Raw genomic sequence first — 9,324 nt, 5'->3', positions numbered from 1 at the left:
ACCTGGAGACTGGAGGCACTTCTATTCGTGTGCCCAGAGGTTCCCAGGGCTGAGGCGGTCCTTTGCCCTCTCTAACCCTCCTTGTCGAGAAAGACATGGACTTTGAACAGCACTTGCAGAGATGGTAACACTGTTCTCTTCCTTTCACGTAGGAAAAAGACATTTTGGAAATGCCTGATCCCAATCAACAAGGAGAGATCCTGAGGCTCTTATCTGCATCAGAAGCAGCTCTCCGAAAACATTCATGCTCGATGAAGTCCCAGGATCCATGATCTCAGAGGTACATACAGGAATTTTCACCAAATTCACAGAAAATAATTTAAAAATAAGTAAATAGCATATGTCATTATATCCTTAAATGATTTCTAGATAAGAATTGCTTAAACATGGCCTTCAAACTGTATATTTAGCAAAAAAAGGAGAGAGAACTAAAAAATGTTTAGTGCTGTGAAGTTTGGGTCTTCCAGAAACAGACACTGAGACAGGATTAGACACAGAAGAGATTTCTAGGGGCCACACACTGGAAGGAGCCAGGGGATGCAGAACAGCCATCGGACCATGACACAGGTGTGGCCCTGTGGAGGAGGGAGGGAGGAAGGAGTCTTGGACAGACAGGGTCCTTGCCCCAAGCTGTTGGTCAGAGGAATCCCATATCTCTCCATAATGGGCCTGTCTCAGGTCCCCTATGGAGCTTGCTCACGGCCTGGGAACAGCCATGACAAGCATGGCCTTTGTACAAACCCACTGGGGAAACCAAAGGGCTAGTAGATGGGGTCGTCATCGTCATGAGTGGCACATTTTTACAGCTGCCACAAGTGCTTTCCACGGGGCCAGTCACCTCCTAAATGTCTCCCTCAGCCCTCTCCTATTGCTGTTGGAGATTGTAATCATTAGCCCATTTCACAGATAAAGAAACTGAGTTTCAGAAAGGTTAAGGTACTCCGGGACTGTAAATGACTGAGCTGAGACTTGACCCCTGTGATTGGTTCCCAAGGCCCTGCTCTCCCCACTCTCCCTGGTTGCCAGAGCCCTCTTCTGAGAACAGGGCACTGGGGTTTGCTTGGGGAGGGGGATACAGAGTGAGTTCAGAGGACTGGATTTAGGGGAGAAGGGTCAGAGGAACTGATAGGAAATGCTCTCTGGGTTAGAGGACGTAGGTGACAGCAGATGCAGGAAGCTGTGGTACCCACATCTCACAGCCCTCTTGTGTGCAACCACCTGCTGCTCCTGACTCAATACTTAAATAAGGAGCATGGAGGCGTTGTGAGAAAAGTGGCAGGGAGCGTTGCCCAAATGTGGTTCCTGTGGTGGGAAGGAATGTGCTCCAAACCAGAGAAGGCGGCCTTCCGAGGACTCGCCTTTTTCTTGGGTTCCAGCCCGCCTGAGGGCTGACTGTATTTGAATTGATGGACAGAAGCACATTGCCCCTCCAGCTGTCCCTCCAAGGTCATCAGATGCTAAATGTGGCTGCTGAGCGGTGTGCGCTTGCTCTCCAGCTCTTGCCAGCCTTGCCTGAGAAGGCAGAAAAATAGCTCCTTGCATTTAGGGAAAAATGGGAAATGCAGTAGGAAATAAAACCACGCACTTGCTCCACCCAAGCAGAGAGAAATGTCCACACAGAGGCAGTGATATCAAATTGTGAAAGTCGTGAGTTTTAGTTGATTACTCGATTCCCAATTAAGAAGAAATAAGATTCTACAGAGACTGAAGCAACTGGAAAGGCACTTTTCCCAAATACTTTGAAAAGTTTCTAAAGCGACAATCAGAGGGCATGTGTGCTGTGATTCACTATCCCTTGTCTACAAGGATTAAACCTTGGGGCACACAGCCACCCACCCACCCCCACCCACCCCTGCCACCAGTTCTAATGAGACAGGAAAGGGATCTTTCAACCCAATCCCTGCTCTACATCTCACGTAGGGCATCTCCATAACTGGAGTTCTCATCACGCTTTTGAATAAACTCCTGGAGCCTGTGCTTGGCTCTCAGAGGGCCGCTGACTGAACTGTGTGTACAGTCAACAGTGGGCAGCACTGAGGGGCTAGACCTCACCCCCTTTACCTGAGAGGGAAGACACCTATTCTAAAAACACCAAATCTCTTTTGGAACAAAGATGCCCAGGGACGCAGCGGCCTTCCACGGAGAGATCTTTGCAGGTAGGAAGGGGTGCTCAGACTCAGGCGAAGCGCTGCTTTGGTGGATACTGCTGGATAAGACAAATAGGTAACGTGGAGGTGCTGGGTGCATTTCTTTCCTTTTAGGAAACAAAACCAGAATACTAGTTCTTTAAATCCAATTTTTAAACATGGATAGATATCCAAACTAAATTACACCAAGACTGAGAAGAAATTCAGAAGTTGGGTAACACTCTGCAATGGAGGCTGTGGGACCGTCATGAGTCATTGGTAAGTCAGCACGAGGAGGGCAACTGGATGACAGTGAACAAAGTGACAAATCTACATGCCCTCTGACCCAGTCATTCATCTTCTGGGAATTTGTGCTGCCGAGACGCTTGCAAGATGACACGTGTGTGAGATGACTCATCACAGCTTCACTGGTGATGGCAAACAATTGGAAACAAACCCAGATGGCCATAGAGAAAGGATTAGTTAAATAAAGCATGGTACATGCAGACAACAAACTAGTATGCAGCTGCCAAAAGGAACAAGGAAGCTCTCTGTGCACTGATATGGACAAAGTTCCAAGACATTTTAAGTGACCAAAAAAAGGTACAGAATATTGTGTATAGGATGTCACCTTCTGTGTAATAAAGGGGGGAGCTGTGAGTGTGTGTCATATTTGCTTGTATTGGGTTACACATGTTCTAGAAGAATGCATAGGAACCTACAAACAAAGATGATATCTGTGGAAAAGGAGGGACCTGGGATAATGAGGGGTGAGATAGAAGAAAAGAAAATCTTTTATAGACTTTTATATTTTAAAGCAATGTGAAGGTATGCATGTTGAAAATTTTATATTAACAAACTGGTCTGTCTTATAGGAAAATATCCAGAATAGGTAAATCTGTAGAGACAGAGAGTAGGCTGGTGGTTGCCAGGGTCTGGGAGGAGGGAGAAATGGAGAATGACTGATTAATGGATACAGAGTCTCCTTTTGGGGTTATGAAAATGTTCTGGAACTAGGGAGCAGTGATGGCTACACAACATTGTGAATGCACTAAACACCAGTAATGGTAAATTTTATGTTATGTGTATTTTACCACAATAAAATTTTAAAAACTTGTCTGTCATAGTTGCTACATTTCAAATTTCACAGGCCTTCATCTGGGGATCATTGTTAATTCAAGAATCCTCTCCTTTGTCCTTAAAACAAACTCAGGGAGAAATTCTGAAGTCAGACAGGAGCCACTGAAGAGTACTTCCAAAGCCTCGCTCACTCTGGAAAGCTGGAGGGCAAATACTTGTTTCTGCTCCAGGCATAAAGCTTTTTCATGAACTCTGAAAGGCACAAGATCACAGGACCCCTATTTCATCTCCTTCATCACCAGCTATAAGCCAGCAGTGAGTAAGGGCAGCAGTGGGTGGGACGGGAGGTCAGGGGGTTCCAGATGAGATACCAGATGCTGGAGAAAGTAAGGCTATGGAACCCTGTGTGCCAACCAGAGCCTTACACCACCGACTGCAGGGGCTGCTGGGAGAAGCAGAGAAAAATGTGACTCCCACCACGTGGAAGAGAGCCCAGGCAACCAAAGACACAGACCCGAAGACAAGACATCTTTAGTTTTAGAGATGCTGGCAGGCAACTGCCAGAGTGCCAAGCAGATCCAAGTCTATGTCAGCATGGTTGGCTCTCCAAAAAGCTCTGTGTGAAACTGGTGGTTAATTGACTAGTTACCAGGTCACCTGACAGATGATTATTATCAACTAAGCTGAATGATGGGTTAAAAACAGAGTTAGCCTGTTTGAGTTGGGAAAAGAGAGTTGGATCAGAAGATTCTGAGGCTGGACCTATATCCATGATCTACCAGTAAAACCTAATTTCTGGATGTGGTTGGTGTGGAAGTTAGTTCACAGAGCAAAACTTTTCAATATATTATCTCATTTATTTCTCACAACCGATCTGTGAGGAAGGAATTCTTCCTGTTATTGATTAAGCAACCAATATTCTAAGAGTTTAAAAGGGGCTTTCCCATATTGCTCAACCTGTCAGAACTCAATTACCAGTTATTAGCTTGAAATCCTTTCCTCTTTTTAAGATATGGGTCTACCACCCATCAGGATTAGGAGTGGGGCGTGTAATTATGGTTTCAGCACTTACCCGCTGCATGGCTTTGAAGATATTATTTATCCTCTCTGTCATTCAGTTTGTTTACATGGAAGATAGAGACAATAATAATACTTATTTCACAGAATAGTTTTGAGTATGACACAGATAATGAATTTGAAGCAGCAGTTCAGTGCCTGAGACTGTACTAAATCAATATTAGCTAGCATTATTTTCAAAAATACCAATTGTTGTAACTGCAATGAATTCTCTATTATCCATCATGGTTGAAAACAAAGTTTTCTGATTAATAAAAAAATTCTAATAATTATATTTACCACATATAACACAAGTGAATTATTATGTTTCGGAAATCAAAACATAATAAAATATCCTAAAGCTGGATACTAGACAGATATTTTTCTTGGACAATCCAGTAGGCCTTTGGGGATCTAGTGGCACCTTATTGTGAATACCAATTTAATTTTCATGCAGTTATGCAGCTATACAGGTCTATAAAATGATGCAGGTGGCAGAAATGATCACAGAATTTGCTGTTACAATGTAAAAATGCCAATCCAATCCCATGGTCTATCTACTTCATGCTTGGAAGCAGGGACTGGTCTTGATGAGGTATGCAATCGTGACTCAACCTTCTGTTGTCACTTTCTGTTTGTTGGACTCTCTTCCAAATTCAGATTCAGCCTAGAGCTCTTCCTTTAAAAGAACAGCTTGGTCCAAGAAGGCTGCTCGAGTGACATGCCACGGTGTCCTGGGAGCAGTTGTTTCCCGACCACCTGAGACATGACAAATCGCTTGAGGCTTGTACTGTCATGAAGTCTGAAAATATTTCTTCTTACCCTCCCTGCCAAATAGAAGCTTTAAGAGTCAATCACTGAGGAATGGATCAATCTAAGGCCAACCATGCATTCCCTTCTGTCACCGAGACCAGTACCTCAATTGAATGCAGAAATTCATTGTCATAACGTCTCATAAGTCTCATAAGAGAGCACAAGATCTCTCCTCTAACCTGACCAATCTCCTTACTGTTTCTAGAACTCACTAGGCCCTTTTCCACCAGCTGACTGATAATTCTCTCCCCCCATTGACATTCCCAATCTCATTTCTGCAGCCCAAAGCATTCCCAAACTCACATTGCCCTCGGTGTCTGTATCATTCAAAGATTCAACCATATTCTGCCTTATATTTCAAGGCAAAGACTTGCTTTGTCTATGCCGTGACTACCTATCAACTCATTGAAAGAGGCATATATGTCCAAGATGTCTTTCTGATCCATACAGTGCCTAATATGGGAATGGGCACTCAAGAATAAGTGTACAAATGGATAAAAGAATTAAGTGTGATAGAAATCACTATTAGCACTCCACTCTTCTATAAATGATGAAAAATGCTGACTTGTCCTCCAGAAGATTTGATTTGGCACAACATGCAACAGGGCTTCTTAAACTTTAGCAAGCATCTGAATATCCCATAGAGCTTGATAAAACACATACTGCAGAGCTTCTGACTCAGCAGGTCTGTGGTAGGACCAGATAAGTTTTATTTCTAACAAATTCCCAGGTGATGCTGATGCTGTTGGTCCAGGGACCACAATTTGAGAACTCCTGCCTTGGATCCATGGTCATCAGCCATGAACCAAGAGGCTTGGATACTAGTTCCAGCTCTACCATAGGTGGCTGGGGGGGCTGGGGAAAGTCATTTAAGCTCCCTGGGCTTCTTAAGCTAAAATTTGCCCTGTGTGACTGCTCATGCCATTTTGAGCTCTAAAGTTATCTGAGAATGAAAGGTCTAACATACCCTTCCTTTTGTCATCTACAGTGCTATAATCTTCATGAACTCCTAGGCAATGAAGGGTCTTGTTGGAACAACGACAACTTTTTGAATATTGGGCTCACAGAGTTCAGCCCCTAGTGACGCTGACCCCAGGAAAGACCAAGGTAAAAGAGGAGGAAACTAAGGCCAGGCAGCATGGGGACTCAGGAAACAGATGGGGACAAAAAGCCATGTTCCCTGTGTCTACCTTTAGGAGATGACAATGGAAAAATTGGGACTTTGGCATCGCTGACACCAACACTCAATGCATCTCATGCAGGGCCTGTCCCTCACTTCTGTGTGGAGCCAGGTTCCAGGGTTCCAGCTGCAGCCGTCCTTGGGTCATTGGTCATCGAGGAACCTGCCGCTCTTGCTTCACAGTAACCTCCTTCAGGGACTGGCACTCCTGAAACCTCTTTCTGAAAAGCACATTCTTGCGAAAACCATTTCTGGAAGGTGGCGTAGCTCTCAACCATAATGGAGCAAGTTAAAAGTAGGGTTGTTGTTCTTTGGTCTTAAACATTTTCTCTTAGGCACTGCCTGTCTCTTCTGACACTTTTAAAAGGTTCTCAATTCAAGTAACTTAGAAAGTTAGGAGCTAACCAGATAACCATCAGCGTGATGAACATCTGTGGTGCGCCTTGCTCTTCTGCAAGTTCTCTCGTGGGATCCCAGCTGCTTTGTGATGATTGGTTTTTGTAAAGATTTGTGGTCATTTTTAACAGTGACTGACAATCTAGATAATAAAATGGGGACTAGCCAAAAGCGGGGAAGACAGAAATATTGTTTATACCTTGCAAGGCCCTTCACATCCATTCTCCACTAGAGGAAGTGAATTAGATTGGATATGGGTGCCCTGTGCTTGGTTATGGCTTCAGAAGCAACATGGACCCAGAGGGGACAAGGCACCCAGCTCAACGGGGATCTGGGACAGAGCTAGGTAGTAAACATTAAAAATACTTGGGGTGGGACAACTCCCTTTAACACTGTTTTTTATACAAAGTCAAAATGATTTCACTTCCATTTCCCCCTCCAGTCTCAAAAAAAAAAAAACAACACATGTGATTCTTGCTGGCCTTGAGGAGAAAAAGTGGCTTGTCCAAACCCCCCAACCAACAGAGTGACGTGCCTTCCCCCTGGCTGCCTGCCCATCAGGCTGCTCTGCCTCCGGAGGCCTCATCCCCTAACCTTCAAGGGCTTGTCCAAATACAAATCCTCCTCCCTTTGGTGGATCTGTATTTGGTGTCAATTGCTTCTGATGGAAAATATTACTGGGGACAAAAACCTAGCCCAAAAACCAGGGAGAAAGTATAAAAATCTTTGCTTTTACCTAGTTTTTCATATTTTTGTACTTTCCTCTACATTCTCACAATGGTTCCAAGAGCCAGGTAGAAAAAGTCTTTTACAGATGAGCAAATTGAGATTCAGTAAAATTAAATGGCTTGCCCGGCCGTACAGCTCTTTTCCCAGTCATCTGGAGTCCCAATTAAAGAGGGGAGGAGCCCAGGCAGAAAGAAGATGGGGAATGAAAATTCTAGATGTGAGATGGGTCTTAAAGAAACATCCACAGCTGTTTGGTAGCCACAGCACCCACAGTGACCACCTTTATGCACTTCGCCCAAGTGAACTGAGCCATCTCTGAAAGCATTTGAAAAAGGGAAATGCTTTATCCCTGAATAACCCTTTTTATTGTCTTAAAATTTCCTCAAAAACAGTGAACACAGTGGGCTCTTCACGCTGCTTGTGATCATTAATCATCCAGCTTAATCGCAAATGTCCTGCATCGACTCTTGGGTTGACTCGAGACGGTGTCAAAGGGCATCAACACCCCCATGGCACTGAAGCTGACCTCTACAGGGTTAACACCGTCCTTATGCACACGTTCTCCTAAAGTGCCCTATGGATTGCTCTGTTTATTAAATCTCTGCTGGCTTCTGTTTTGCATTTTTGTTTTCTGCTCAACAATGGATGTACTGTTCCTCACTAAGATCCCTTGATTAAAAATCCAAGTGTTGAGTAATCCTGCTGTTCCCACCCTTCCTACACCCTCCCCTGTTGCTTGATTCTCACCACCTCCCTCTCCACTCCCCATGTGACAAGCGGACTAGAAATCCACATCTGTTCCATCTTGCCATACACCCGTACACGTACAAGCAGTGCCCTGGAAGACCTCGGGATGGGGAGAGGGAAAGTGAAGAGGTGGGTGAGTGGGAAATGCTATTCTCCTGATATTACATGGTTCCACAGAAAGTTGCTTCAGGCATGCACCGTTAACCAGGCTCTGAGTTCTAGAACCAGACTTCCCTGATTAGATGTTACACAGGGCAGGAGAGAGCTAAGACTAGCCTGTTTCCACCCAGCAAACTGGGAAGGCTTCTTGTGATCCCAGAAAGTAAGGACTGGACTTCCTGGGGTGGCAAATCACTATTATGCTACCCAACTCCAAACTATTAGGCAAACACAAGGGTCTCACCATAACAGGGAGGCCCCATTTTCCAGGAGCTAAAGGCCCCCACGTCGGTGGTGTTAAAGCGGTGGCCCTCAGAAGGTAGCATTTCAGATTTCACCTGTGAGTGTCACTGTCTTTCAAAGACTTCTCCTCTTTAAAAATGGAAATGGATCGTCAGACTTCTCTGAAATACCAAGTAGAACCTCTTTCACAGAAAGAGAATATCATTAATGTCACTTTGATTGGTGATCTAACCAATTCTCTGGCTGCCAGACGGGTCCACCCTATGTCTCCGAGAGATGAGATGCTTCCTTTTACAAAATCTCCTGGGGAGGAGATGTCACACCTCCTCTATTTCAGCCATTTCAGTGTCTAGTGCCTGTTACTCCCTGGAAATGTCTTAGAGCCAAGTCAAATCTCTCCTTTTCTCATAAAGAACATCTCCTGAGTCTGGTCCTCAGGATAAGGTAGGAACACATTCCTCCCTGAAGATCCCATTAACAGGGAAGTCCAGAGCCCTCAGAAAATGTTCTTATTAATACAGATAGAAATCATTTCATCTGTGAAGATACATTGTGGTTGAAACTATATACTGTATTCATTTCTCACCAAGGAAACTGCTTTCCTCTCACTGAACACCACCAACTGAGATAGCTACTGAGAACAAAATCAGCACGACTGACTGTATTTCTTTCTCAAAACAAAACAAAAATATTGTTTTGTTCCCAGAACATAAAAACCCAATAATTAGAATATTAAATTATACTTTTTAAGTTTAAATTAAAATTTTAAAAAATAATAATAATGACATTACACTA

The 9,324-nt window shown here is 44.1% G+C and overlaps 1 long non-coding RNA gene across 1 annotated transcript; it reads left to right on the top strand.

The window, feature by feature from the left end:
• Positions 1 to 2,583: 2,583 nt before the first annotated feature.
• Positions 2,584 to 8,077, top strand: LOC134388279 (uncharacterized). Its single transcript, XR_010024629.1, has 3 exons — positions 2,584 to 2,729; positions 3,340 to 3,521; positions 6,064 to 8,077. It is a non-coding gene; the product is annotated as an uncharacterized LOC134388279 (long non-coding RNA).
• The last annotated feature ends 1,247 nt before the right edge of the window (positions 8,078 to 9,324 follow it).

Source organism: Cynocephalus volans, chromosome 1, assembly GCF_027409185.1.
Source record: "Cynocephalus volans isolate mCynVol1 chromosome 1, mCynVol1.pri, whole genome shotgun sequence".
Taxonomy (NCBI): domain Eukaryota; kingdom Metazoa; phylum Chordata; class Mammalia; order Dermoptera; family Cynocephalidae; genus Cynocephalus; species Cynocephalus volans.
The sequence above is the reverse complement of the archived record's forward strand: the minus strand, read 5'-3'. Positions and strand labels throughout refer to the sequence as shown.